This window comes from Schistocerca cancellata, chromosome 2, assembly GCF_023864275.1.
Source record: "Schistocerca cancellata isolate TAMUIC-IGC-003103 chromosome 2, iqSchCanc2.1, whole genome shotgun sequence".
Lineage (NCBI taxonomy): Eukaryota > Metazoa > Arthropoda > Insecta > Orthoptera > Acrididae > Schistocerca > Schistocerca cancellata.
The window spans coordinates 1,097,819,504-1,097,845,160 of record NC_064627.1 but is presented as its reverse complement, the minus strand read 5'-3'; the positions used below and the strand labels follow the sequence as shown (position 1 = coordinate 1,097,845,160).

Below are 25,657 nucleotides of genomic sequence, written 5' to 3'. Positions count from 1 at the left end.
GTGCTGTGTGTCCAGCGCCTCGCCTCTCCTTGCCTCTCTCAGTCGTTTCTCGTGCTTGTCGTGTTGATATAGGCCGACTGGAGAGCGTCAGCTCTCGCGTCAGCTGAGCAAAGTCGAGACAAGTCGAGACATACTGTAGGCTGGTCTGTAGCGAGTAAGAGGGAGAAAAAACATTAATTTGACGGCGCGTGGCGAAAGTACTCATACGCAAAATTAAAAGCCTGCTGCGGTGGCCGGGAATCGAACCCAGATCAACTGCTTGGAAGGCAACTATGCTGACCATTACACCACCACCGCACAACCCGGCGCCCCCACGCCGCGCTGTGACGGCTTCCCGCCAGTCGGCAGCGGCCGATGGTGATCGTAGCCCTAGGCGCATTACGAGGTAGGCTAGGGGAGCACATGCGGATGCATTCGGACGGCGTATCCATGCACATTTCGCACCCTTTGGCAAGCGTCGGCGCCGGCGACGCAAGAAGACGCAGAGGACCGCCTTCTGGCGGCATTTTTAGGCAGTACAGTGCAGGATTCAGCGTCTGCAGCATTTTCTCGACAGAATGCTACGGCGCTTGACGGCAGTCCCACTTTATCTCGAGACACCTGCTCGGGAAGCAGCGTAAGATTGCTACTGGCCTCAGCATCGGTGGTTCAGTGGTAGAATGCTCGCCTGCCACGCGGGCGGCCCGGGTTCGATTCCCGGCCGATGCATCATTTTGCTTTTCCCGCGGTGCCGTGTGACTTGCGCGCTTGAGATGCACGATCCACAAGAATGTATAGCGGGATTCCCTTGAGAAGAACCGAGAACGCAGCACGCGCGGTTCCCCACAGCTTTCCTTTTCCTCTTCTCCCAGTAGAGCAAGAAGCCAAAAGCATTGCTCTGAGACTTTTGAGGTGCGCGCCTTGCCAGTCTGTATGCGCAAAGACGCTCGCAAAGAGAGAAGGGTGCCGACGCGGGACTCGGCACGAAATGTGCGAGAGACCATCCGATCCGTCGAACGACGCCCAAATCCGGTGTGGTCTAGTGGCTAAGATACCTGGCTTTCACCCAGGAGGCCCTGGTTCGATTCCCGGTACCGGAACGGAATTTTTTCCACACGAATCGTCTCAAGTTTCAGCTGTGCGTGCTGCTCGCAATACAGCTACTGTTTCATGACCGCCAGCAGAACATGGACGAGCGGAGCAGACACACGGTGACCCTAGAAGTGGCGTGTGGCTTCATGCCACGTGTTTCCAGCGTAGGGCTGAGCAACCGTCCGCGTCGAGGCCCGTTAGCTCAGTTGGTTAGAGCGTCGTGCTAATAACGCGAAGGTCGTGGGTTCGATCCCCCCACGGGCCAGTACGCTTTTACTACTACGAAAGGGCAGCGCCGATTTCAGCTGGCGAGTGTGATGACCAAAAGATCATCGCCCTGCGTGGACGTTGACAGAGGATCCGAACCCAACTTGTCGGGAAGCGCTACAGCGTCCGCTCGGCAATGGCCACACTATGTTGAATACGCTGGTTCTCATACGGCAAAGAGAAAATGAAAGAAAATGTCCGATTGCCGACGTGTAACAACTTTGGCCCTTGTCACTGCTTGGGCGGGTGACCGCATGGGAACACAGGGTACTGTTGGCAATTTTGCTTCCTATTTTTCTTTCTCCTTTCTTTTCGCAGCTGCAGCCCGATTCAGTCAGGGAGACGCCACCGTGTAATGAAGCGGCGTGCTGTGTGTCCAGCGCCTCGCCTCTCCTTGCCTCTCTCAGTCGTTTCTCGTGCTTGTCGTGTTGATATAGGCCGACTGGAGAGCGTCAGCTCTCGCGTCAGCTGAGCAAAGTCGAGACAAGTCGAGACATACTGTAGGCTGGTCTGTAGCGAGTAAGAGGGAGAAAAAACATTAATTTGACGGCGCGTGGCGAAAGTACTCATACGCAAAATTAAAAGCCTGCTGCGGTGGCCGGGAATCGAACCCAGATCAACTGCTTGGAAGGCAACTATGCTGACCATTACACCACCACCGCACAACCCGGCGCCCCCACGCCGCGCTGTGACGGCTTCCCGCCAGTCGGCAGCGGCCGATGGTGATCGTAGCCCTAGGCGCATTACGAGGTAGGCTAGGGGAGCACATGCGGATGCATTCGGACGGCGTATCCATGCACATTTCGCACCCTTTGGCAAGCGTCGGCGCCGGCGACGCAAGAAGACGCAGAGGACCGCCTTCTGGCGGCATTTTTAGGCAGTACAGTGCAGGATTCAGCGTCTGCAGCATTTTCTCGACAGAATGCTACGGCGCTTGACGGCAGTCCCACTTTATCTCGAGACACCTGCTCGGGAAGCAGCGTAAGATTGCTACTGGCCTCAGCATCGGTGGTTCAGTGGTAGAATGCTCGCCTGCCACGCGGGCGGCCCGGGTTCGATTCCCGGCCGATGCATCATTTTGCTTTTCCCGCGGTGCCGTGTGACTTGCGCGCTTGAGATGCACGATCCACAAGAATGTATAGCGGGATTCCCTTGAGAAGAACCGAGAACGCAGCACGCGCGGTTCCCCACAGCTTTCCTTTTCCTCTTCTCCCAGTAGACCAAGAAGCCAAAAGCATTGCTCTGAGACTTTTGAGGTGCGCGCCTTGCCAGTCTGTATGCGCAAAGACGCTCGCAAAGAGAGAAGGGTGCCGACGCGGGACTCGGCACGAAATGTGCGAGAGACCATCCGATCCGTCGAACGAACGCCCAAATCCGGTGTGGTCTAGTGGCTAGGATACCTGGCTTTCACCCAGGAGGCCCTGGTTCGATTCCCGGTACCGGAACGGAATTTTTTCCACACGAATCGTCTCAAGTTTCAGCTGTGCGTGCTGCTCGCAATACAGCTACTGTTTCATGACCGCCAGCAGAACATGGACGAGCGGAGCAGACACACGGTGACCCTAGAAGTGGCGTGTGGCTTCATGCCACGTGTTTCCAGCGTAGGGCTGAGCAACCGTCCGCGTCGAGGCCCGTTAGCTCAGTTGGTTAGAGCGTCGTGCTAATATCGCGAAGGTCGTGGGTTCGATCCCCCCACGGGCCAGTACGCTTTTACTACTACGAAAGGGCAGCGCCGATTTCAGCTGGCGAGTGTGATGACCAAAAGATCATCGCCCTGCGTGGACGTTGACAGAGGATCCGAACCCGACTTGTCGGGAAGCGCTACAGCGTCCGCTCGGCAATGGCCACACTATGTTGAATACGCTGGTTCTCATACGGCAAAGAGAAAATGAAAGAAAATGTCCGATTGCCGACGTGTAACAACTTTGGCCCTTGTCACTGCTTGGGCGGGTGACCGCATGGGAACACAGGGTACTGTTGGCAATTTTGCTTCCTATTTTTCTTTCTCCTTTCTTTTCGCAGCTGCAGCCCGATTCAGTCAGGGAGACGCCACCGTGTAATGAAGCGGCGTGCTGTGTGTCCAGCGCCTCGCCTCTCCTTGCCTCTCTCAGTCGTTTCTCGTGCTTGTCGTGTTGATATAGGCCGACTGGAGAGCGTCAGCTCTCGCGTCAGCTGAGCAAAGTCGAGACAAGTCGAGACATACTGTAGGCTGGTCTGTAGCGAGTAAGAGGGAGAAAAAACATTAATTTGACGGCGCGTGGCGAAAGTACTCATACGCAAAATTAAAAGCCTGCTGCGGTGGCCGGGAATCGAACCCAGATCAACTGCTTGGAAGGCAACTATGCTGACCATTACACCACCACCGCACAACCCGGCGCCCCCACGCCGCGCTGTGACGGCTTCCCGCCAGTCGGCAGCGGCCGATGGTGATCGTAGCCCTAGGCGCATTACGAGGTAGGCTAGGGGAGCACATGCGGATGCATTCGGACGGCGTATCCATGCACATTTCGCACCCTTTGGCAAGCGTCGGCGCCGGCGACGCAAGAAGACGCAGAGGACCGCCTTCTGGCGGCATTTTTAGGCAGTACAGTGCAGGATTCAGCGTCTGCAGCATTTTCTCGACAGAATGCTACGGCGCTTGACGGCAGTCCCACTTTATCTCGAGACACCTGCTCGGGAAGCAGCGTAAGATTGCTACTGGCCTCAGCATCGGTGGTTCAGTGGTAGAATGCTCGCCTGCCACGCGGGCGGCCCGGGTTCGATTCCCGGCCGATGCATCATTTTGCTTTTCCCGCGGTGCCGTGTGACTTGCGCGCTTGAGATGCACGATCCACAAGAATGTATAGCGGGATTCCCTTGAGAAGAACCGAGAACGCAGCACGCGCGGTTCCCCACAGCTTTCCTTTTCCTCTTCTCCCAGTAGACCAAGAAGCCAAAAGCATTGCTCTGAGACTTTTGAGGTGCGCGCCTTGCCAGTCTGTATGCGCAAAGACGCTCGCAAAGAGAGAAGGGTGCCGACGCGGGACTCGGCACGAAATGTGCGAGAGACCATCCGATCCGTCGAACGAACGCCCAAATCCGGTGTGGTCTAGTGGCTAGGATACCTGGCTTTCACCCAGGAGGCCCTGGTTCGATTCCCGGTACCGGAACGGAATTTTTTCCACACGAATCGTCTCAAGTTTCAGCTGTGCGTGCTGCTCGCAATACAGCTACTGTTTCATGACCGCCAGCAGAACATGGACGAGCGGAGCAGACACACGGTGACCCTAGAAGTGGCGTGTGGCTTCATGCCACGTGTTTCCAGCGTAGGGCTGAGCAACCGTCCGCGTCGAGGCCCGTTAGCTCAGTTGGTTAGAGCGTCGTGCTAATATCGCGAAGGTCGTGGGTTCGATCCCCCTACGGGCCAGTACGCTTTTACTACTACGAAAGGGCAGCGCCGATTTCAGCTGGCGAGTGTGATGACCAAAAGATCATCGCCCTGCGTGGACGTTGACAGAGGATCCGAACCCGACTTGTCGGGAAGCGCTACAGCGTCCGCTCGGCAATGGCCACACTATGTTGAATACGCTGGTTCTCATACGGCAAAGAGAAAATGAAAGAAAATGTCCGATTGCCGACGTGTAACAACTTTGGCCCTTGTCACTGCTTGGGCGGGTGACCGCATGGGAACACAGGGTACTGTTGGCAATTTTGCTTCCTATTTTTCTTTCTCCTTTCTTTTCGCAGCTGCAGCCCGATTCAGTCAGGGAGACGCCACCGTGTAATGAAGCGGCGTGCTGTGTGTCCAGCGCCTCGCCTCTCCTTGCCTCTCTCAGTCGTTTCTCGTGCTTGTCGTGTTGATATAGGCCGACTGGAGAGCGTCAGCTCTCGCGTCAGCTGAGCAAAGTCGAGACAAGTCGAGACATACTGTAGGCTGGTCTGTAGCGAGTAAGAGGGAGAAAAAACATTAATTTGACGGCGCGTGGCGAAAGTACTCATACGCAAAATTAAAAGCCTGCTGCGGTGGCCGGGAATCGAACCCAGATCAACTGCTTGGAAGGCAACTATGCTGACCATTACACCACCACCGCACAACCCGGCGCCCCCACGCCGCGCTGTGACGGCTTCCCGCCAGTCGGCAGCGGCCGATGGTGATCGTAGCCCTAGGCGCATTACGAGGTAGGCTAGGGGAGCACATGCGGATGCATTCGGACGGCGTATCCATGCACATTTCGCACCCTTTGGCAAGCGTCGGCGCCGGCGACGCAAGAAGACGCAGAGGACCGCCTTCTGGCGGCATTTTTAGGCAGTACAGTGCAGGATTCAGCGTCTGCAGCATTTTCTCGACAGAATGCTACGGCGCTTGACGGCAGTCCCACTTTATCTCGAGACACCTGCTCGGGAAGCAGCGTAAGATTGCTACTGGCCTCAGCATCGGTGGTTCAGTGGTAGAATGCTCGCCTGCCACGCGGGCGGCCCGGGTTCGATTCCCGGCCGATGCATCATTTTGCTTTTCCCGCGGTGCCGTGTGACTTGCGCGCTTGAGATGCACGATCCACAAGAATGTATAGCGGGATTCCCTTGAGAAGAACCGAGAACGCAGCACGCGCGGTTCCCCACAGCTTTCCTTTTCCTCTTCTCCCAGTAGAGCAAGAAGCCAAAAGCATTGCTCTGAGACTTTTGAGGTGCGCGCCTTGCCAGTCTGTATGCGCAAAGACGCTCGCAAAGAGAGAAGGGTGCCGACGCGGGACTCGGCACGAAATGTGCGAGAGACCATCCGATCCGTCGAACGAACGCCCAAATCCGGTGTGGTCTAGTGGCTAGGATACCTGGCTTTCACCCAGGAGGCCCTGGTTCGATTCCCGGTACCGGAACGGAATTTTTTCCACACGAATCGTCTCAAGTTTCAGCTGTGCGTGCTGCTCGCAATACAGCTACTGTTTCATGACCGCCAGCAGAACATGGACGAGCGGAGCAGACACACGGTGACCCTAGAAGTGGCGTGTGGCTTCATGCCACGTGTTTCCAGCGTAGGGCTGAGCAACCGTCCGCGTCGAGGCCCGTTAGCTCAGTTGGTTAGAGCGTCGTGCTAATAACGCGAAGGTCGTGGGTTCGATCCCCCCACGGGCCAGTACGCTTTTACTACTACGAAAGGGCAGCGCCGATTTCAGCTGGCGAGTGTGATGACCAAAAGATCATCGCCCTGCGTGGACGTTGACAGAGGATCCGAACCCGACTTGTCGGGAAGCGCTACAGCGTCCGCTCGGCAATGGCCACACTATGTTGAATACGCTGGTTCTCATACGGCAAAGAGAAAATGAAAGAAAATGTCCGATTGCCGACGTGTAACAACTTTGGCCCTTGTCACTGCTTGGGCGGGTGACCGCATGGGAACACAGGGTACTGTTGGCAATTTTGCTTCCTATTTTTCTTTCTCCTTTCTTTTCGCAGCTGCAGCCCGATTCAGTCAGGGAGACGCCACCGTGTAATGAAGCGGCGTGCTGTGTGTCCAGCGCCTCGCCTCTCCTTGCCTCTCTCAGTCGTTTCTCGTGCTTGTCGTGTTGATATAGGCCGACTGGAGAGCGTCAGCTCTCGCGTCAGCTGAGCAAAGTCGAGACAAGTCGAGACATACTGTAGGCTGGTCTGTAGCGAGTAAGAGGGAGAAAAAACATTAATTTAACGGCGCGTGGCGAAAGTACTCATACGCAAAATTAAAAGCCTGCTGCGGTGGCCGGGAATCGAACCCGGATCAACTGCTTGGAAGGCAACTATGCTGACCATTACACCACCACCGCACAACCCGGCGCCCCCACGCCGCGCTGTGACGGCTTCCCGCCAGTCGGCAGCGGCCGATGGTGATCGTAGCCCTAGGCGCATTACGAGGTAGGCTAGGGGAGCACATGCGGATGCATTCGGACGGCGTATCCATGCACATCGCGCGGAGCAGCGGAGCGGTTGCGGCTTGTTTACATCGCGGGGCGGCGCTCAGCGAGTGTTTCGCGGTCCACGCGTTCAAGTTCCTTCAACGTGAGTACCATGTCGACAATTACTAGGGCGAACACTGCACAGTTTGCGTTTGACAGAGATGCTTTGCGGCCCACCGCTTTTGAAATCCACGAATTTTTATTCGAAGATTTGAAAATCCCTGAAGATCTAGTGGACACGTTTCAATTGAATTTCGTTCAATATTCGCTATTTTTGAAGTTCTTTTCCGGCGACATTTGTGAAAAATTTCTTGAAAAATTTGGCGGCGTGCGTAAATTTAGACATGTCAATGGAACAGTCAGTGAGGTGCAAATTGTGCCCTCAGGTTATGGTGTTAGAACGGTTCGAGTATTTAATGTGCCTCCTGAATGTGGAAATGATTTGATTGCACGTGCTCTAACTCAGTACGGCGTGGTCTTGTCGATAACTAACGAAAAGTGGTCTAGTGCGTACCGATATCAGGTTAATAGCGGCGTCCGAAGTGTGCGCATTGACTTAAAGAAACACATTCCATCCTACGTTATGATTGCGGGCTGTAGAGCTCAAGTGACTTATATTGGCCAGCCTCCCACGTGCTCAATTTGTCATTCCACTGAGCATTTACGTATTGATTGTCCCCGTAGACGACCCGTGCAGCTCCCATGTAGTGACGCTGCGGCTACTGGCGGCCACTTTGTGCCACTAATGAGTGACGTGGTTGCGGGCACAGTATCCAGGCCCCAACCCGCCGACCCCATTCGTGCTGAGGACTTACCAAGTGAGGTAAATGTTATTCTCGACGCACCACAGGATCGAATGGAGGACGCTCCTATTTTGGCCTCGGCTGTGGCAGAATCGGATTCGGTTGCTAGGGAGGTCCCAGATGTTTCGGATAGTGCACCAGTTGCTATTTCGGAAGTGATGGACACCTCCTTACCACCACCTCCCCCGCCTGAAGAGGTTCCCCTCGCACCGAGGAAAGGTCGTGCAAAGAAGAATAAAAATAAGGGTACTAGGAGCCAGCAGTCCGATGAGTTACCGTGCACCCCTGTATCAGAGAGTGGCAGTGAGAGTGAGGCTCAGACATCGTGCCCCCCTCCCTGTGCCAGCAATGGGCGCCAGGAGCGTATAAGGGAACAAACTGCACATCTCAAGGTGTTCTTAAATACGGCACGCGAACAGGGTGCGAATGCTGCGAAGCGCAAAAGCGAGCACAGTAGCGAGCAGCTGCCGCAGCGCACACGCCGGCATTCGGTGACGTCGGCCGCCGGTGCAGCCCCGACACAGGCGGACGAGGCGACGTCCACAGGCACCGCTGGCGGTCGCGCCCAACAGACCGACCGACCAGCGGAGACGCCCTGGTGGAAGCAGGAGGAGGACGACCCTGGATCCCATTAGCGGCTTTTAGGCGAACCTGCTGCAATTCGTGCCCAGTTTACCTGACATGTTATGTTATGCTGTTCCTGCACGATGAAAGTTATTTTCTACACTGTATTGTCCACGAGTTACGTAATGCATTGCAGCGCTGCTTGACAGTTTTATTGGTGTTCTTGAGCCGCAGCATCTGAAGCTTCCGTTTTTCATTTTTCTTGTTACTACTTGTGTGTCTGTGTTTTAAATGGCCGCCGCACATCAACATCTAAAGCTTTTCTCAGTTTTATCACTCAATGTAAATCGCATTGTAGCTGCGCACAAGATAGCATGTTTTATTGACTTTATAACTTTGGGAGGCTATGACGTTGCATTGCTTCAAGAAGTCACTGTTAAGCGATTCAGTAACGTTCCTGGCTACGATGTCATCTATAACATTAATGTTGAAGGTACTTGTGGCACCGCTATCCTTTATAAAACTGTATTGCAACCAACGGACGTTCAATTTTTACCGAATGGACGCCTACTTACATATACGATCCAGGATGTCACATTTAATAATATATATGCGCCGAGTGGCACTGATCACAAACGTGCTCGATCTGTGTTTTTTAATCAAGATGTGGTTCCGTTCTTTGCGTCGACCCGCAATGTAGTAGTCGGCGGTGACTTTAACTGTGTTACTGCCGCAGCCGATCAATTTCCAACGGCTACAATGTGCCCAGAACTTTCTCAACTAACTGTGACCAACGATTTGATCGATGTTTGGCGTCATTTTTATCCTGCCACAACGCAGTACACACATTTCTATCAGAACGGTGCCAGCAGAATCGATCGAATTTATGTGTCGCGGCCTCTTCAAACCTATCTTCAGAGAGTAGCGGTATGTCCCGTCGCTTTTAGTGATCGCTGCGGCGTTGTGTGTAAAGTGCAATTATTGGCCAATCGGCAGGCGCCACCTTCCCGTGCTTGGAAACTCAATACCCGTCATCTCTCTGCCGCCGGTTTACGTTGCGAGATTCAGAACGTGTGGCAGCTTTGTTCTGAAAAACGGGGCAGTTATGCCACGGTCTTACAATGGTGGACCGACTTAGCCAAGCCGCAGTTGCGCAGTGTTGCGATGCGGTATGCTAGGGAGGTGTCGTTTTGGGAGAGGCGCACCATTGCCTTTTATCAGCAGTGCCTCCAAGATGCGCTTGATGCACCCGTGGCGCCGGGCCAAAACTTACGCGCACGTTTAAATAGACTTAAAACTAAGATACTCCATCTTCAACTCCAAAAGGCGAAAGGACTTCTGATCCGGAGCCGTCCGCTGTGTGAAACGCTTGAAGAGGTGCCAACGCTTTACCACCTGGCACGCGAGAAACGGTTGGCGCGGAGGAAAGTCATTACCGCTCTTATCACGGACACTGGTGCTCGTCTTACGGCGAAGCATGAGATCGTTCCCCACGTCTCCGACTATTTTAAGAAGTTGTTCGGACAGACTGCTGTTGACGATATAGCACTTTCGTTTCTGTTAGATGAATTGGATACTGTCATCTCCGACTCTGACCGACAGTCACTGGATGAGATGTCAGAGGACGATGTGAAAGACGTGTTGCGTTCGTGTCGTCGGGGGAAGTCTCCAGGGCCGGATGGTCTTCCCATCGAATTCTACCTGGCTTATTGGGATATTTTCGGTGAGACATTGACGATCATGATAAATGAAATTGTTCGTGGTGCTGCTGTCCCTTCGAAGTTCGTTGAAGGGCGTATTGTATTAATTCCCAAGTCACCGACAGCATGCCGTGTTGAGGCGTTACGCCCTATCACACTTTTAAATGCAGATTATAAACTGGCGGCACGATGCCTCGCGACGAAACTCAATGTGGTCATGGACAAGGTCATCAGTCCCTTCCAGTCGTGTGGTGTGCAACGTCGTAGCATTTTTCACACTGTGGCTTCATATCGAGACGTGGTCGCGTACGCGGCAATTAATGACCTGTCCGCTGGCATTCTCTCCGTCGACTTTGGCAATGCATTCGACCGTATCGGGCACGATTACCTTCTGTCCGTCATGACAAAACTGGGGTTCGGCGGCCACTTTCTCGAGGCTTTACGGAATCGCCGGCCGCGGTGGTCTACCGGTTCTGGCGCTGCTACGGTCGCAGGTTCGAATCCTGCCTCGGGCATGGGTGTGTGTGATGTCCTTAGGTTAGTTAGGTTTAAGTAGTTCTAAGTTATAGGGGACTTATGATCTAAGATGTTGAGTCCCATAGTGCTCAGAGCCATTTGAACCATTTTTACGGAATCTTTTAACGTCCGCGACGTCAGTCATTGTAATCAATGGTTGGCAGTCGCCGCCAATTCCTATTACAAGATCTGTCAGACAGGGCTCTCCTTTATCAATGCTCCTATTTGTCATTGCGCTCGACCCGTTTATTCGCGCAGTCGGTCGAATCATTGAAGGTGTCCAGCGGTCACGTCTCTCTCAAATGTGCTCCCTCCCTATGCTGACGACGTGGGGCTTTTCGTGGGGGGGGGGGGGCACACGACTAGGACAGAGTTCGCGATGTTCTGATATTATACGAACGTGCCTCTGGTGCCGTTCTGAATACGCGGAAAACTGTGTTGGTACCACTGGGTCGGCGAGGACTGTATGCTGAGCGGGACTAGTTCCGTGTTGTGCGCACCCACAAAATTTTAGGACTCGACGTTGTAGAGTGCCCACAAAAAATGCGAGTTTTAAACTGGAGGCGAATTCTTGGCACTGTGAAGGCCTTATGTCGCAGCCACTCGGGTCGCCGACTCAACTTACATCAACGTGTGGCTGTCATTAACACATTCATCTTATCGAATGCGTAGTACATCGCCCAACTGCTTAGCGTTCCGAAGCCCATCGGGAGGGCGATTTCGCAGGCAGTCTACTGGCTCCTGTGGCGGCATGAAATTTTTAAAGTCAAGGCTTCGACCTGTGTCCTCGACAGGCAGCTGGGCGGCCTCGGTTTCACCGACGTTCCACGCAAGTGCGCCGCGCTGCTCGTCCACCGGACAGCCACCCTGCAGACCGACAACCCGGCAGGAACCACCGCGGCACTCCTGGAGCTCTACCGCCCACACTCTGAAGAGGCGCCCGTCTCTCTCGCGGCCATCCCGTACAAGATGTCCTACATCCGGGAGTACTTTTTAACGAGGAGCTACGTTCTGTCAACGGCTACCGACAGACACAGGACCGCCCGCGGACTCTACGTTGCCCTGACTGGACAACCTCCGCGTCATAAACTGGTGCTCCGGAACCCCACAGTGGAATGGTTGAACGTGTGGGCCAACATCAATAACCCGGTGCTGCCGTCGGACGTGAGTGCACTCTGGTTTAAGATCGTCAACAACACCCTAGCGACGAACCAGCGGCTTGCGGACATTCATCTCCTTCCCTCTGCCAACTGTGGAAGATGTGGTGATGTGGACACACGGGAACATCGTTTTGAGTGTGCATCGGTGTCGACGGTATGGCGGCTGTGTCAAGGAATGGTCACTCACATTAATAGAACGCCTCCTCGCCTTGTGACTGTTCGTCGTGTGATAGTGCCTAACTTCAAAGCTTTCCCGCGGACGAAGAATAATGCCACTGTGTGGATCTTAGGGCATACGATTTATGCCCTTATAGATATGGCCGTCACTGATACTGTGATATACCTGGATTATTTGTGGGCCCAGTATATGAAACTGAAGGATTGCGTTCAATTTCGCGAACCGTTTGCAAATTTTTTGAAGGCGGCCTTGGATTACGGCTACGAAATGGAACTGCGGACAACACCTTGAACTGAGATTTACTGAGCTGACGCGTTCCACTTTTTATTTCTTTTTTTCTTACTTTTACTTGTTTTATTTGTGTTATGGTTGGTGGATTGTGCCACAAACTCACTACGGGCCGTTCTGGTTTTCTCTCCGAGAGAGGAGTGTCCTTTTAATTTTGAGGAATTTTATTTTGTTCACAAGACTTCACGGGTATTTTCGAACATACGGCCTGTTTGTGTGGAACATTCATAGTTGCAGAAGTGTTTTTCCAGTCTTTTAATTTCCGTTCCCGGACTGTCGCGATTTCATTTTATTACTTTTAGGTGATTTCTATTTCGTTCGTGTGATGCGCACATCGACATAAACTCTCAAATTGTGAAGTTGTGCAGCGTTGACACCTGTTTTTTAACAACTCTGTGCTACATCGGAGTGACTGACGGTCGTCAAGAGGGAGAAGATTTTCCTTTTAAGCGGAATCTGATTTTAGTTGAAATACGAGCAGAAGAGCTGAACCAGCGGAAGAAAGAAGACCGTCCACGAATTCCGCGATACAATTACTTTTCGTTCTTCATTTTTCTGTGGAAGAAGACAACATACCGTCTGAGAAGAAGATGATTTTGTTTTAAGTTATCCCTCTGTTCCACGAAGTTCGACAGTCCAGCAACTATAGCGTTGAAGCTCGCCGAAGAAGGCATATTTTGGTGAGACCAAGGAGGGCTATAAGGGGAGTTGGGAGGCCCCTCCAAAAAAAAAAAAAAAAAAACAAAAAAAAAAAAAAAGTAGAATTCTTCTAATAATTTCCGGGTAGAATGCTCGCCTGCCACGCGGGCGGCCCGCCCGGGTTCGATTCCCGGCCGATGCATCATTTTGCTTTTCCCGCGATAATGCTGCCGTGTGGCTTGCGCGCTTGAGATGCACGATCCACAAGAATATATAGCTGGATTCCCTTGAGAAGAACCGAGAACGCAGCACTCGCGGGTCCCCACTAGGACGCTCGCATGATGTTCTACAGACTAGTGTCGGCCTGGCCTCACAAGTTGCTGTGTCCAGGTGCCTCCGAGGCACTGAACTTTATCGACAAGAAGTGCTGCCTATCGTTGCAACAGCTGCAGCAACACCGCAATCAACTGGGCCGAGAATGCACGAGTAGCAACAGAACACGTTATCCGGGAAGTACAGTGTCTCTACGTCTAGTATTGGGTACGGCATTTACCCAGTTTCCAGGACAAACGGTGCACCCGTGCCTCGGTAGCGCAGTAGGCAGCGCGGAAGTCTCATAATCTTAAGGTCGTGAGTTCGATTCTCACCCGGGGCATTTAATTTTCTGTGACTGATGGTGGTGCTGTTGCTAGGGCACCAACTTATTACTTGTTTGTTATCCACAACGTTTCAACGCTTCAGCGAGAAAATGTTTACTGCCTGTTATTGATACTTACAGCTTTCCTTTACTGTGGTGTCACCGACAGACACCACACTTGCTAGGTGGTAGCTTTTAAATCGGCCGCGGTCCGCTAGTATACGACGGACCCGCGTGTCGCCACTGTCAGTAATTGCAGACCGAGCGCCATCACACGGCAGGTCTAGAGAGACGTACTAGCACTCGCCCCAGTTGTACAGCCGACGTTGCTAGCCATGGTTCACTGAGAATTACGCTCTCATTTGCCGAGACGATAGTTAGCATATCCTTCAGCTACATTTGCTACGACCTAGCAAGGCGCCGTATTCAATTGTATTGAGATTCTATTAATGTATCATCAACAGCGATGTTCTACAAATGTGGATTAAAGTTAAGTATTCCAGAAGCTACGTACTTTTCTTTATAGCATTCATTGTGTATCCTGTTTCAGACTTCACGCCAGCCTGCGTGAGTTTAAGCGCGTGCCTTTCGGCTTCCTCTCATTGTGTCTAGGCTGTCTTGTCTAGACACAACATTTCCTCTTCTCCCAGTAGAGCAAGAAGCCAAAAGCATTGCTCTGGGACTTTTGAGGTGCGCGCCTTGCCAGTCAGTATGCGCAAAGACGCTCGCAAAGAGAGAAGGGCGCCGACGCGGGACTCGACACGAAATGCGCCAAGCGACCGTCAGAACCGTCGAACAGACGCCCATATCCGGTGTGGTCTAGTGGCTCAGTTCCGCTTGAGACGCCCTAGAGTGAGGAAGTGTCGCGAGCTGCGAGTCAGTAGCGGTGTTTACGAATTGCTGTTATTCTCTCGTCGCGTGTTGTGCAGCCGTTCCGTGTAACCCTTCCGTGTTGTGTCGTTGGTCTGTTGGGTTCTGTCACGTTTAAGTGCTATTAGCCCTTGAAGGGTTAATTAGCAACATGTCATGTTTATTTCCAAGGAAGAATGCAATCAAGTTTCAGTTTGACAAGTCAGTTAGGTCCGTTCAACTATGTTCCCTGGAAGTGCACGACTGGATTGTGGACGTTGTTGGAATTACATGCTCGCATCTCGTGGTCGTGTTGTAGCGTTCTCGCTTCCCACGCCCGGATTCCCGGGTTCGATTCCCGGCGGGGTCAGGGATTTTGTCTGCCTCGTGATGGCTGGGTGTTGTGTGCTGTCCTTAGGTTAGTTAGGTTTAAGTAGTTCTAAGTTCTAGGGGACTGAAGACCATCGATGTTAAGTCCCATAGTGCTCAGAGCCTGGAATTACATCGGAGCAAGTACATACTGCTTATTGTTTTTTCGTAAAGCTGCTGGACCCTCTTGTGATGGAGCGTTTACTGGCAATTCATAGTGGAACGATCGAATTTCTTCACCGTGATGGAACAGTGAGTATTGTTACAATTTCCACTGCTGAAATAGAGTATAAAAATGTAAGAGTGTTTAACTTGCCACCCGAAGTAGAGAATTGCTACCCGCGAGAAGTATTATCTGCATATGGCGAGGTTAGGACCATTAGAAATGAAATGTGGTCTCGTGAACATACACTCCTGGAAATTGAAATAAGAACACCGTGAATTCATTGTCCCAGGAAGGGGAAACTTTATTGACACATTCCTGGGGTCAGATACATCACATGATCACACTGACAGAACCACAGGCACATAGACACAGGCAACAGAGCATGCACAATGTCGGCACTAGTACAGTGTATATCCACCTTTCGCAGCAATGCAGGCTGCTATTCTCCCATGGAGACGATCGTAGAGATGCTGGATGTAGTCCTGTGGAACGGCTTGCCATGCCATTTCCACCTGGCGCCTCAGTTGGACCAGCGTTCGTGCTGGACGTGCAGACCGCGTGAGACGACGCTTCATCCAGTCCCAAACATGCTCAATGGGGGACAGATCCGGAGATCTTGCTGGCCAGGGTAGTTGACTTACACCTTCTAGAGCACGTTGGGTGGCACGGGATACATGCGGACGTGCATTGTCCTGTTGGAACAGCAAGTTCCCTTGCCGGTCTAGGAATGGTAGAACTATGGGTTCGATGACGGTTTGGATGTACCGTGCACTATTCAGTGTCCCCTCGACGATCACCAGTGGTGTACGGCCTGTGTAGGAGATCGCTCCCCACACCATGATGCCGGGTGTTGGCCCTGTGTGCCTCGGTCGTATGCAGTCCTGATTGTGGCGCTCACCTGCACGGCGCCAAACACGCATACGACCATCATTGGCACCAAGGCAGAAGCGACTCTCATCGCTGAAGACGACACGTCTCCATTCGTCCCTCCATTCACGCCTGTCGCGACACCACTGGAGGCGGGCTGCACGATGTTGGGGCGTGAGCGGAAGACGGCCTAACGGTGTGCGGGACCGTAGCCCAGCTTCATGGAGACGGTTGCGAATGGTCCTCGCCGATACCCCAGGAGCAACAGTGTCCCTAATTTGCTGGGAAGTGGCGGTGCGGTCCCCTACGGCACTGCGTAGGATCCTACGGTCTTGGCGTGCATCCGTGCGTCGCTGCGGTCCGGTCCCAGGTCGACGGGCACGTGCACCTTCCGCCGACCACTGGCGACAACATCGATGTACTGTGGAGACCTCACGCCCCACGTGTTGAGCAATTCGGCGGTGCGTCCACCCGGCCTCCCGCATGCCCACTATACGCCCTCGCTCAAAGTCCGTCAACTGCACATACGGTTCACGTCCACGCTGTCGCGGCATGCTACCAGTGTTAAAGACTGCGATGGAGCTCCGTATGCCACGGCAAACTGGCTGACACTGACGGCGGCAGTGCACAAATGCTGCGCAGCTAGCGCCATTCGACGGCCAACACCGCGGTTCCTGGTGTGTCCGCTGTGCCGTGCGTGTGATCATTGCTTGTACAGCCCTCTCGCAGTGTCCGGAGCAAGTATGGTGGGTCTGACACACCGGTGTCAATGTGTTTTTTTTTCCATTTCCAGGAGTGTAGATTGCAATGTTATAGTGGAATGAGATCGGTAGAAATGCACGTTAAAGTAAGCATTCCGTCACACATCATGGTTTGTGGGCACAAGGTACTAGCCACCTATGCCAGTCAGATGCTTACCAAACATATCTGTAATGAGATTGGGCATCTGCATCAGGGTTGTACGCGTCGCGTGTTTGTCCTAAAAACCAATCTGCAGAGGCGGCAGCGGCTGGCATTTAGTGCCGTTCTGATGAATGGTAAAGTAGAACAGCCTGCTGTTATCACAAATTCCACAATCAGTATCGAACCAATTGCGCGCGATGGCAGTCAAATTATGGCGTCTTCTGTCGACGCGTACTCTGACATTGCTGCTAGAGAACGGAACAATTCCCGTCAAAAAAGGCTTCACGATTTAATTGGTGTCTCCTCAGTTGAGGAAGAATCTAACCAGGCGCATCCGGTTCAAAAGCAAAAATCCTGTTCTGGTGACGACGGGTCAGAATTAAACGTTATGGAGGTAGAATCAACATCTCAGGGCGGGGACATTAAGATACCTGCAGCAGCTGTTGCTATGCCTGAAACCGCTGCTGACCAGTGCGGGCCAGGAAATCCTACCAAAGAGAAGTCAGAGACCAAGGAGAAGGAATGTGAATCTCCTTTTCCCGTTACTGAGCGGCAGGAAATGGCACCAGACAGTGATGTGACGGTTTCCAATAACGCAGAACGGAAACTTATTGCACAAGATCTGCCAGGTCTAAAACGTGAGAGTCACAGTAAGCAACAATTGCCACAGAGAAAGGTGATTTTCAAACACATTCAATGACTCACGATAATCAACGACGCCGGTTGAATCCTCCGCCGAACGTAAACAACAGTAGAAGTCAGATGAAGCGCTACGCGGCTAAATTAGAAAGAAATTCAACTGAAGGCAAAGGAGAACCCACCCTAGGCCACTTAGAGAACGTTGACACAGATCGTCCTGCAGGTACGCCCGCAACTTCTGTAGTTGCCACCGATGCACAAACTTAGCAGCATTAACAACAGAATGGAGCCGACATGAATATGTGCCCTTCTTTTGGGTGTTGTTATACTATCAGAAACACAGTGTACGGTGCCCAACATACACTAATAACAGTGCGTGTCGCTAGACTGCCATAATGAGTCAAGCTTATAAAATTCTGACTCTCAATATCAACAGAATAACTTCGGACTTAAAAAACTATCTTTGAAACAATTTATTTACGAATCGGTGGTGGACATAATTTTGTTGCAAGAAGTACTGTTTACTGATTTGCATATACCTGGCTTTAACAATTTTTTTCGACTTACCACCAGACGATAGTACGGGAATTGCTGTAATGAGTCGTGTCGGGATACCAGTAGTGATACTGGACAAACTTGAATCCGGAAGAGGCTTAAGTTGTCAAATTCATCATGTCACGATTTTAAATCTTTATGTTCCATCGGGTACCCCTAAAAAGTCAGAGAGAGCCAAATTCTTCAAGGAAGTTATTGTGCACTTGCTTCGGAGGAATCCTATAAATGTCAATGTTGGAGGTGATTTCAATTGTGTTGTCCATCGGAAAGACCAGATTCTACATTTTAATTATTCTAAGGAGCTTCATGAATTAATTAAAACCATGAGATACAAGGATGCCTGGGAAGTAATCTTCCCCACGTTAGTCAAATATACGTTTCTTACTTCAGCATCATGTAATCGCATTGATCGGATATATGTCTCTGAGAATATTAGCACCCAAGTACTAAATGCGGACGTCATCCCCACGTATTTTTCCGACCATTGCGCTCTTTCTGTTTCCCTAACATTAGTCAAGCATACCGCAACCAATGGACCCTCAACATAGCGCATTTGAAAGATGACGATCTCGAAGATTGCGTTCTCGAAACGTGGAAGAAATGTTTAAGATCGATTCAGAAATGCAGAACCAAAACCGAGTGGTGGGTCCAATTCGCTAAGATGAAATTGAGACAAACATCAAAAAATTACAGATTTCAAAAAAACTATAGCAGAAAAAAGGACCATTGAATTCTACTACACGGTTTTAAGAGAACTCCATGAAAAGGCAAATGGTTCAGACACTCACCTGGAACAGATCAAAAGAGTAAAAGCCAAACTTTTAAGCATAACACGGAAACGGTTAGACGGATTGAAAATTAAATCAAAAGCAAAATCTCTCATGGAGGACGAAACAACCTCACTGTACCATTTGATGAAACATCAGTCTAATCGGCGACGAACTTTTATTGAGGATCTAAAACTAGAAGACGGCAGAGTACTCACAGACCAAGGTGACATTGTCCGCGAAATCCATCGGCATTACGAAATGCTTTACAAAGAGGACCAGTCTGATGACTGGCTTTGAAATAATCAACTCGTTACGCAACTTGATGACCATAGATGCCAATAATTCTCTGTTTGTAGAATTCGCAATGGACGAGGTGTTCGACCTGGTGAAGACATCTCTCCCAAATAAATCAGCGGGTCCAGATGGTATACTCAAACAGTTTTATCAGAGGTATTGGCATATCATTGGGACCCGCCAGGTTAGCCGAGCGCGCTAACGCGCTGCTTCCTGGACTCGGCTAGGCGCGCCGGCCCCAGATCGAATTCACCCGACAGATTAACGACGAGGGCCGGTGTGCCAGCCAGCCTGGATGTGGTTTTTAGGCGGTTTTCTACATCCCACTAGGTGAATACTGGGCTGGTCCCCACGTCCCGCCTCAGTTACACGGCTCGCAGACATCTGAAAACTTTCGCACTATTCCATGGATTACACTAGTCGCAGACAGTTGGGGTACACTAATTCCTTCCCGGGTGATATGGGGTGGCAGCAGGAAGGGCATCTGGCCACCCCTTCAACTAATATTGCCACATCCGTCTAACCACGCCGACCCTGCGTATCCGCGGGAAAACCGGCACAAGTAAAAGAAAGAAAGAAAGAATGAATTGGCATATCATGGGGACAATTTTACTGAGGTGATTAATGAAATCATGAGAGGAGATGCAATTCCATCAGAACTCAAAGAGGGCAAAATTGTCTTGATACCAAAAAGCAAGGGCCACAAGAAAATCGATAACTTTCGTTCTCTCATGCTAATGAATTATGACTATAAAACATTAGCTAGGGCAATTAAAGAACGGATGACCCCCCTACTCCGGGAAGTTATCCAAAACAATCAAGCCTGACTACCATCTCTAAATATCGTGATTTAATTTCTGTTGTTGCAGTCACAAATATTAAATGCGCATTATTATTCCACGTCAGTCACCGATACGTGGAAATTATTTTGCAGCAGCTGGGATTTGCGGATCGTGCAGTGCGTATCATTCAACACATGATGACTGGAATTACGGCGAAAATCATTATAAATAGACAGTCGACGAAAGTCATTCACGTTCGGAGGGGCGTTCCGCAGGGCAGCCCGCAATCAGTGTTGTTATATGTTCTATAGCTGCAAGCTTTTCTACGACGGATCAACGGACAACTTGTAACCTCCCCCTCACTTATCGACCTTAATGACCGTAAAAAATGAAACCACGTGCACCTAATGGGAATTTTGGAAAAGCAATAGTCATCGAAGTTAATCTGTCGGTAAAGAGGGAGGAAAGACTTACATCTAAATGAAAGGAAAAGTGCTAATGAAAAGGGGTAAAGTTAATAAAGAAAGTAAATGTGCAGCCGTTACGTTAACAATTAACTAGCGGTAATTAGGTATTTGAGATTTGGGGGAAATTACGGTCGCCAGTCCTAAGGACAATTACTATAGTAACTGAAAAAGAAAGGTTATTACACATATAATTAGCACTAGAAGTGTGGCAACTGAAGGTTGACACTTGTAGTGTGAAAACTGAAAGTTTGTCAGAAGTAATAAATTTCGCTACACTCTGACTTAATTTAGCGAAAGAAGTAATAAAACAGGAAAATCGAAAGTTAATTTAGTGACTGAAGTTAATAGTGAGCTTTCTTTCTGAATCACATCGAAATTCAGTAAAACACGGTTAGTCTTGGACTACCTCAACAATCATTTCAAAAGCTACTTGAATCTACGCAATTTAGAAATAAGAGATTTAACTTTGAACTTGAATTAAATGATTCTGAACAATTAACAATAGTAAAATTTAGTACATACCAAGCTGAGCTGCAGTCACAGGTAAGCTAAAATACGGTAACAAAACTCGCACTCTTAATTTGTGCTAGTGTAATCTAAATATTGTAGCCAGCTATGAATACCTTAATTGAAATTTGAAATTAAAACAGTGAAATAGAATATTACTTTAATGCTGGCGTTTGAATTTCAATGACACTCGGGTTCATTCCGGAAAAGGAAGGGACCCTGCTTGGTAATGCAATTGGGACAATGAGCAACAAAGGTTCGTGCTACGTTGCTGTAATTTTGTGATTTGAACAGTTTGAAATGCTGAGGTCTGCCATACAGTTCTAGAACTTTACGTGCGTCCAATCTTCCTTGTTGGTTGATTGAAGGTTTGAAGCCGTCGATCGAGGATGTGGCGACAGTCACTCATTGTCGGCCGTCGCTGCTGCAGAAGCTGGATGTTGGCGCGCCTTCTTCTCGACACGGTCACCAGACGAAACGGGTTCTTGATGTGCGCCAGCTAATGCTTCCCGTCCGCGACACCATGTCAGAAACTATCATCGCAAGTCGAGCTCAATTACATGCTGCCAAACCCCGAAAGCGCGGCAACTCGCTGGAGCTTCACACAACACACCTCCTCCACTCGCTACTCCAGCCAGACTCTCTCCCTCTCTGCCGGCCCTCCACGCGGCAGAGTTAACACTACCAAAGATCCTACCCACTTTGATTCTTCACACGACCTATCGATGTAATCGTTCGATAGCAGTTTTCCCTAGGCAAGACCCAGCGTAAAATTACAAATAATATTTACGAAACAAACCAATTATACATCGACATAAATGTATAAATATATATATACCAACAGTAAAACAATTACAATATACAAAGAGACAGAAATGTGATATCTTAAGGTAACAAAGCAAAGAAAAAAAATAATAGTACAATAGATGGAAATAGGAGGATATGCATTTCCGGCGTTACAAACTGACGGGAGTGACTGTTTCTGGGGTCACAATGTCCGCAAGAGCTTACGCAGATGACATAGGGGTTGTCATAAGACACGACAGTGAAATAGCCATACTCAAAGCAGAAATCGGCAACTACAATAGAGCATCAGGTGCAAAGATTAACGCACAAAAGAGTAAGACATTAAATCTTAGAGGATTCGAGAATGTACACATCTCTTGGGCCACCCTGGTGGACCATCACAAAACGCTAGGCATAAGCTTTAACAAAAGCCCAATGAAGATGACAGCAACCAACTGGAGGGAGACAACCAACAAGATACAAGGAGCTCTGCGAGAACTTAACTGGCGCTCTATGAATCTCATGCAGACAATTAAAGTAATAAACACCTAGGCTTTCTCTAAAGCTTATTATACCGCACAGACCTTCCCAGCACCTAGGTTGCAAGCCAAACTCATCATGAGGCTGGCTAATAGACAAGTATGGAAAGGGAATATTTTTACAGTGTGACTTGTCCCCCTGACCAAATCGAGGGCAGCAGGAGGCTTAAAACTCACTAACACTGCGAGGAAAGCGTCAGCATTGTATACAAAAAGAACCTTTTTTATGATCAGTCATGCCCACAGTAACATAACTTCTCAACTGTTCAATGTTGTCCGGCCAGAACGCATGAAACCACCGGTGAACGTAGGAAAACTGAACTATAAGTTAAGGCATATAAGAGAATTTTACTTAGACTTTAGCTACTTAGGAGATTGCTTTCTCCGCACGACCTACATAACTTCCAAGAAATATTAGAACACTGGGAAAAATCGGACAACCCGAGTAAAATCGAAACACAATATCCGGACATTATATGGCAAATGTATGGACAAATATTAACCTGATTATCCACTCCTATGAGGTGACGTCCATATGTTACAGAGTCGTCCACGACATAGTGGCAACCAACGAAAAGCTCCAGCGGATTGGACTAAGCGACACGTATAACTGTTGTCAATGTGGACTAGTAGACACAATCCTCCACCGATTGACGTCTGCCGGACACTTGCAAAATTGGGATTCGACTAAGAACAAAGCTGGAATCCTCACCCGCCGTGGTGGACGAAATCTCACTACGGAGATGCTTTTACATCCACAAGAAAAATACTACCCTGCAAGCAAACATAACAGTGCGATGTGGCTAATAGACCATTATGTGAACTGTGTAATTCACGTAAATGGACCAGACAACATGACTGACTACAAATTGTACATGGAAACGTCCTACTGGAGAATGAAAGCATTACGTAATTATAAAAACCCATTTGCGAACATTCTAGATATTGTTTTTGGGAAGAAAGGTATAGGATAAGTATCAATGACAAGTCAAGAGTAGTTAACATGGACATAATACGTGAGTAATTATTATCCACATATAATTAAAGAGCCAAAAAAAAACACAATTTAAGTGCACCTTCCACTGCCATCTCTTGTTGTTACAAGGTAAACTAATTTTTGTTTTAAATACCCTATTGTGAAATGAAATTGCGACTATAAATAAATAAAAAAGTGGTTAAGGCAAAAAAGTGGATAAGGCGTTAAAAAAGTGGCTTAAAAAGTTGGTAAAAATGGATAAGGCATTTAAAAATAGTGGCAGAGCGCAAAAAAAGTAAAAAAGTGCCAGAATGAGATTTTCACTCTGCAGCGGAGTGCGCGCTGATATGAAACTTCCTGGCAGATTAAAAGTGTGTGCCAGGCCGAGACTCGAACTCGAGACCTTTGCCTTTCGCGGGCAAGTGTTCTACCAACTGAGCTACCCAAGCACGACTCACGCCCCGTCCTCACAGAGGTACTGGCGGAAGTAAAGCTGTGAGGACGGGCTGTGAGTCGTGCTTGGGTAGCTCAGTTGGTAGAACACTTGCCCGCGAAAGGCAAAGGTCTCGAGTTCGAGTCTCGGCCTGGCACACAGTTTTAATCTGTCAGGAAATTTCAAAAAGAAGTGGCTAGGATACCTTACTTTCAAAACAAAATGGTGTAACGGTTAGCGCTGTGGACTGTGAAACCATTGATCCGAATTAATAATCGTCTAATAAAAATAGTGGTTAAGGTAAAAAAAAGGGGGTATGATTCCTGCTTTGGGTGCAGGAGGTCCCGAGTTCAAATCGCGGACGAGCCCTAGCGTTTTGACCGTTCTGAAGAGTAGGTGGAGCTCGCCCACGTTTGCAGCTCTGCAATGAAGAATAGGTGCCTGCCGCAGCACGCTATGTGTGGCACTACGGTCATGAAGGGACCGTTTGATATGGCAAAAATTAATTAAAAAAAAAACATGACGGTCAAGGTAACTGGCTGGGAAGCGGAGAACCCGTTTTCTAATTTCGAGGAAACTGTACAGTTTTCACTTTTTTAAATTGTAGTTTTTTATCAGAATTCGTAGGGATAGGAGGGTTAATAAGGCATGCAACTCAATACAGAATAATAACAGTAGTAAGGTAGGCACAGGCCCGCCCGGTTGGCCCTGCGGCCTAACGCACGGCTTTCCGGGCGGGAAGGAGCGCCTGGTCCCATGCACGAATCCGCCCGGCGGAATTGTGTCCAGGTCCGGTGAACCGGCCAGTCTGTGGATGGTTTTAGGCGGTTTTACGTCTGCCTCGGCGAATGCGGGCTGGTTCCCCTTATTCCCCCTCAGTTACACTATGTCGGGGATTGCTGCACAAACAAGTTCTCCACGTACGCGTACACCACCATTGCTCTACCACGCAAACATAGGGGTTACACTCGTCTGGTGTGAGACGTTCCCTGGGGTGGGGGTTGGGGGTGGGGGAGAGGGGGTTTCACCGCGGGCCGAACCGCACAATAACCCTGGGTTCGGTGTGGGGCGGCGGCGGGGGGATGGGAGTGAAGTGGACTGCGGTAGTCGTCGTGGGATTGTGGACCACTGCGGCTACGGCGGGGACGGAGCCTCTCCGTCGTTTCTAGGTCCCCGGTTAACATACACTACAATACAATACAAGATAGGCACACTGATTTCCCAAACGATGTGAATTAGTACAAAATTAAACTTTTAAGCCTTGTCACATGCAAACAACTCCGAGTAAGAATGCTGCGAATTCCTCACGAGGGCCCACAGATAGCCAACCGCGCGACGCTGGTTTACAGCGAGGCACGGGACAGAATATACGTGGGGAGGGTTATGTTGTTCCGGTTGCCTGTTAGTCATATCATTGTTGTGACCTCGAAGAGTGAGAGTGTCCAGCACGAACCTTATAGAAGTAGTCAATCGGGAAGAGCTTTTTTCCGTAATTAAGCTGCCGAAAACCAAGAGGATACATCTAATGATTTTTTATCTTTAATCCGCCGAATAAATAAAATATATTTTGTGAAAGAATACAGTGATCTCCCATAAATAACGTATGACTTGTACTGTATGTAGTTTGTGGTAATTAGCTTTTCTGTTTATGCCGTAGTAACTAATTATTGTTTGTTGTGTCATATCTATCAGTTACATTATCTGAATACTCGAGGATATACACTCTTCGACCCGCGCTGAAATATGTTGTGATCTTTCCATTTCATATTCGTTACATCCAGGTATTGTTTGTATGAGTTTACCGATTTCACCTGTGACTCACTGATATTATATTCATAGGACACAGTTTGTTTCGTTTTGTGAAGTGCACGATTTTACATATCCGAAGGAAGCTGCCAATTTTTGCACCTCTTTGAAATATTATCAAGGCCTGACTGAATATTTGTGCTGTTTCACTCTGACTGTACTTCATAACTGCATCATCTGAAAAGTCTGAAATTATAACCCTAACACTACTATTGTAATGAAC

The 25,657-nt window shown here is 49.7% G+C and overlaps 18 non-coding genes across 18 annotated transcripts; 13 read left to right on the top strand and 5 right to left on the bottom strand.

Moving 5' to 3' along the window:
- Positions 1 to 225: 225 nt before the first annotated feature.
- On the bottom strand, positions 226 to 297 carry Trnag-ucc (transfer RNA glycine (anticodon UCC)). Its single transcript has one exon. It is a non-coding gene; the product is annotated as a tRNA-Gly (tRNA).
- A 340-nt stretch (positions 298 to 637) lies between these two features.
- On the top strand, positions 638 to 708 carry Trnag-gcc (transfer RNA glycine (anticodon GCC)). Its single transcript has one exon. It is a non-coding gene; the product is annotated as a tRNA-Gly (tRNA).
- Positions 709 to 1,007: 299 nt separating this feature from the next.
- Trnae-uuc (transfer RNA glutamic acid (anticodon UUC)) lies at positions 1,008 to 1,079 on the top strand. The gene has a single exon. It is a non-coding gene; the product is annotated as a tRNA-Glu (tRNA).
- A 183-nt stretch (positions 1,080 to 1,262) lies between these two features.
- Trnai-aau (transfer RNA isoleucine (anticodon AAU)) lies at positions 1,263 to 1,336 on the top strand. The gene has a single exon. It is a non-coding gene; the product is annotated as a tRNA-Ile (tRNA).
- Positions 1,337 to 1,928: 592 nt separating this feature from the next.
- Trnag-ucc (transfer RNA glycine (anticodon UCC)) lies at positions 1,929 to 2,000 on the bottom strand. Its single transcript has one exon. It is a non-coding gene; the product is annotated as a tRNA-Gly (tRNA).
- A 340-nt stretch (positions 2,001 to 2,340) lies between these two features.
- On the top strand, positions 2,341 to 2,411 carry Trnag-gcc (transfer RNA glycine (anticodon GCC)). Its single transcript has one exon. It is a non-coding gene; the product is annotated as a tRNA-Gly (tRNA).
- A 300-nt stretch (positions 2,412 to 2,711) lies between these two features.
- Trnae-uuc (transfer RNA glutamic acid (anticodon UUC)) lies at positions 2,712 to 2,783 on the top strand. Its single transcript has one exon. It is a non-coding gene; the product is annotated as a tRNA-Glu (tRNA).
- A 183-nt stretch (positions 2,784 to 2,966) lies between these two features.
- On the top strand, positions 2,967 to 3,040 carry Trnai-aau (transfer RNA isoleucine (anticodon AAU)). Its single transcript has one exon. It is a non-coding gene; the product is annotated as a tRNA-Ile (tRNA).
- Positions 3,041 to 3,632: 592 nt separating this feature from the next.
- On the bottom strand, positions 3,633 to 3,704 carry Trnag-ucc (transfer RNA glycine (anticodon UCC)). The gene has a single exon. It is a non-coding gene; the product is annotated as a tRNA-Gly (tRNA).
- A 340-nt stretch (positions 3,705 to 4,044) lies between these two features.
- On the top strand, positions 4,045 to 4,115 carry Trnag-gcc (transfer RNA glycine (anticodon GCC)). Its single transcript has one exon. It is a non-coding gene; the product is annotated as a tRNA-Gly (tRNA).
- A 300-nt stretch (positions 4,116 to 4,415) lies between these two features.
- Positions 4,416 to 4,487, top strand: Trnae-uuc (transfer RNA glutamic acid (anticodon UUC)). Its single transcript has one exon. It is a non-coding gene; the product is annotated as a tRNA-Glu (tRNA).
- A 183-nt stretch (positions 4,488 to 4,670) lies between these two features.
- On the top strand, positions 4,671 to 4,744 carry Trnai-aau (transfer RNA isoleucine (anticodon AAU)). Its single transcript has one exon. It is a non-coding gene; the product is annotated as a tRNA-Ile (tRNA).
- A 592-nt stretch (positions 4,745 to 5,336) lies between these two features.
- Positions 5,337 to 5,408, bottom strand: Trnag-ucc (transfer RNA glycine (anticodon UCC)). Its single transcript has one exon. It is a non-coding gene; the product is annotated as a tRNA-Gly (tRNA).
- Positions 5,409 to 5,748: 340 nt separating this feature from the next.
- Positions 5,749 to 5,819, top strand: Trnag-gcc (transfer RNA glycine (anticodon GCC)). Its single transcript has one exon. It is a non-coding gene; the product is annotated as a tRNA-Gly (tRNA).
- Positions 5,820 to 6,119: 300 nt separating this feature from the next.
- Positions 6,120 to 6,191, top strand: Trnae-uuc (transfer RNA glutamic acid (anticodon UUC)). The gene has a single exon. It is a non-coding gene; the product is annotated as a tRNA-Glu (tRNA).
- A 183-nt stretch (positions 6,192 to 6,374) lies between these two features.
- Trnai-aau (transfer RNA isoleucine (anticodon AAU)) lies at positions 6,375 to 6,448 on the top strand. The gene has a single exon. It is a non-coding gene; the product is annotated as a tRNA-Ile (tRNA).
- A 592-nt stretch (positions 6,449 to 7,040) lies between these two features.
- Positions 7,041 to 7,112, bottom strand: Trnag-ucc (transfer RNA glycine (anticodon UCC)). Its single transcript has one exon. It is a non-coding gene; the product is annotated as a tRNA-Gly (tRNA).
- Positions 7,113 to 13,671: 6,559 nt separating this feature from the next.
- On the top strand, positions 13,672 to 13,744 carry Trnam-cau (transfer RNA methionine (anticodon CAU)). Its single transcript has one exon. It is a non-coding gene; the product is annotated as a tRNA-Met (tRNA).
- The last annotated feature ends 11,913 nt before the right edge of the window (positions 13,745 to 25,657 follow it).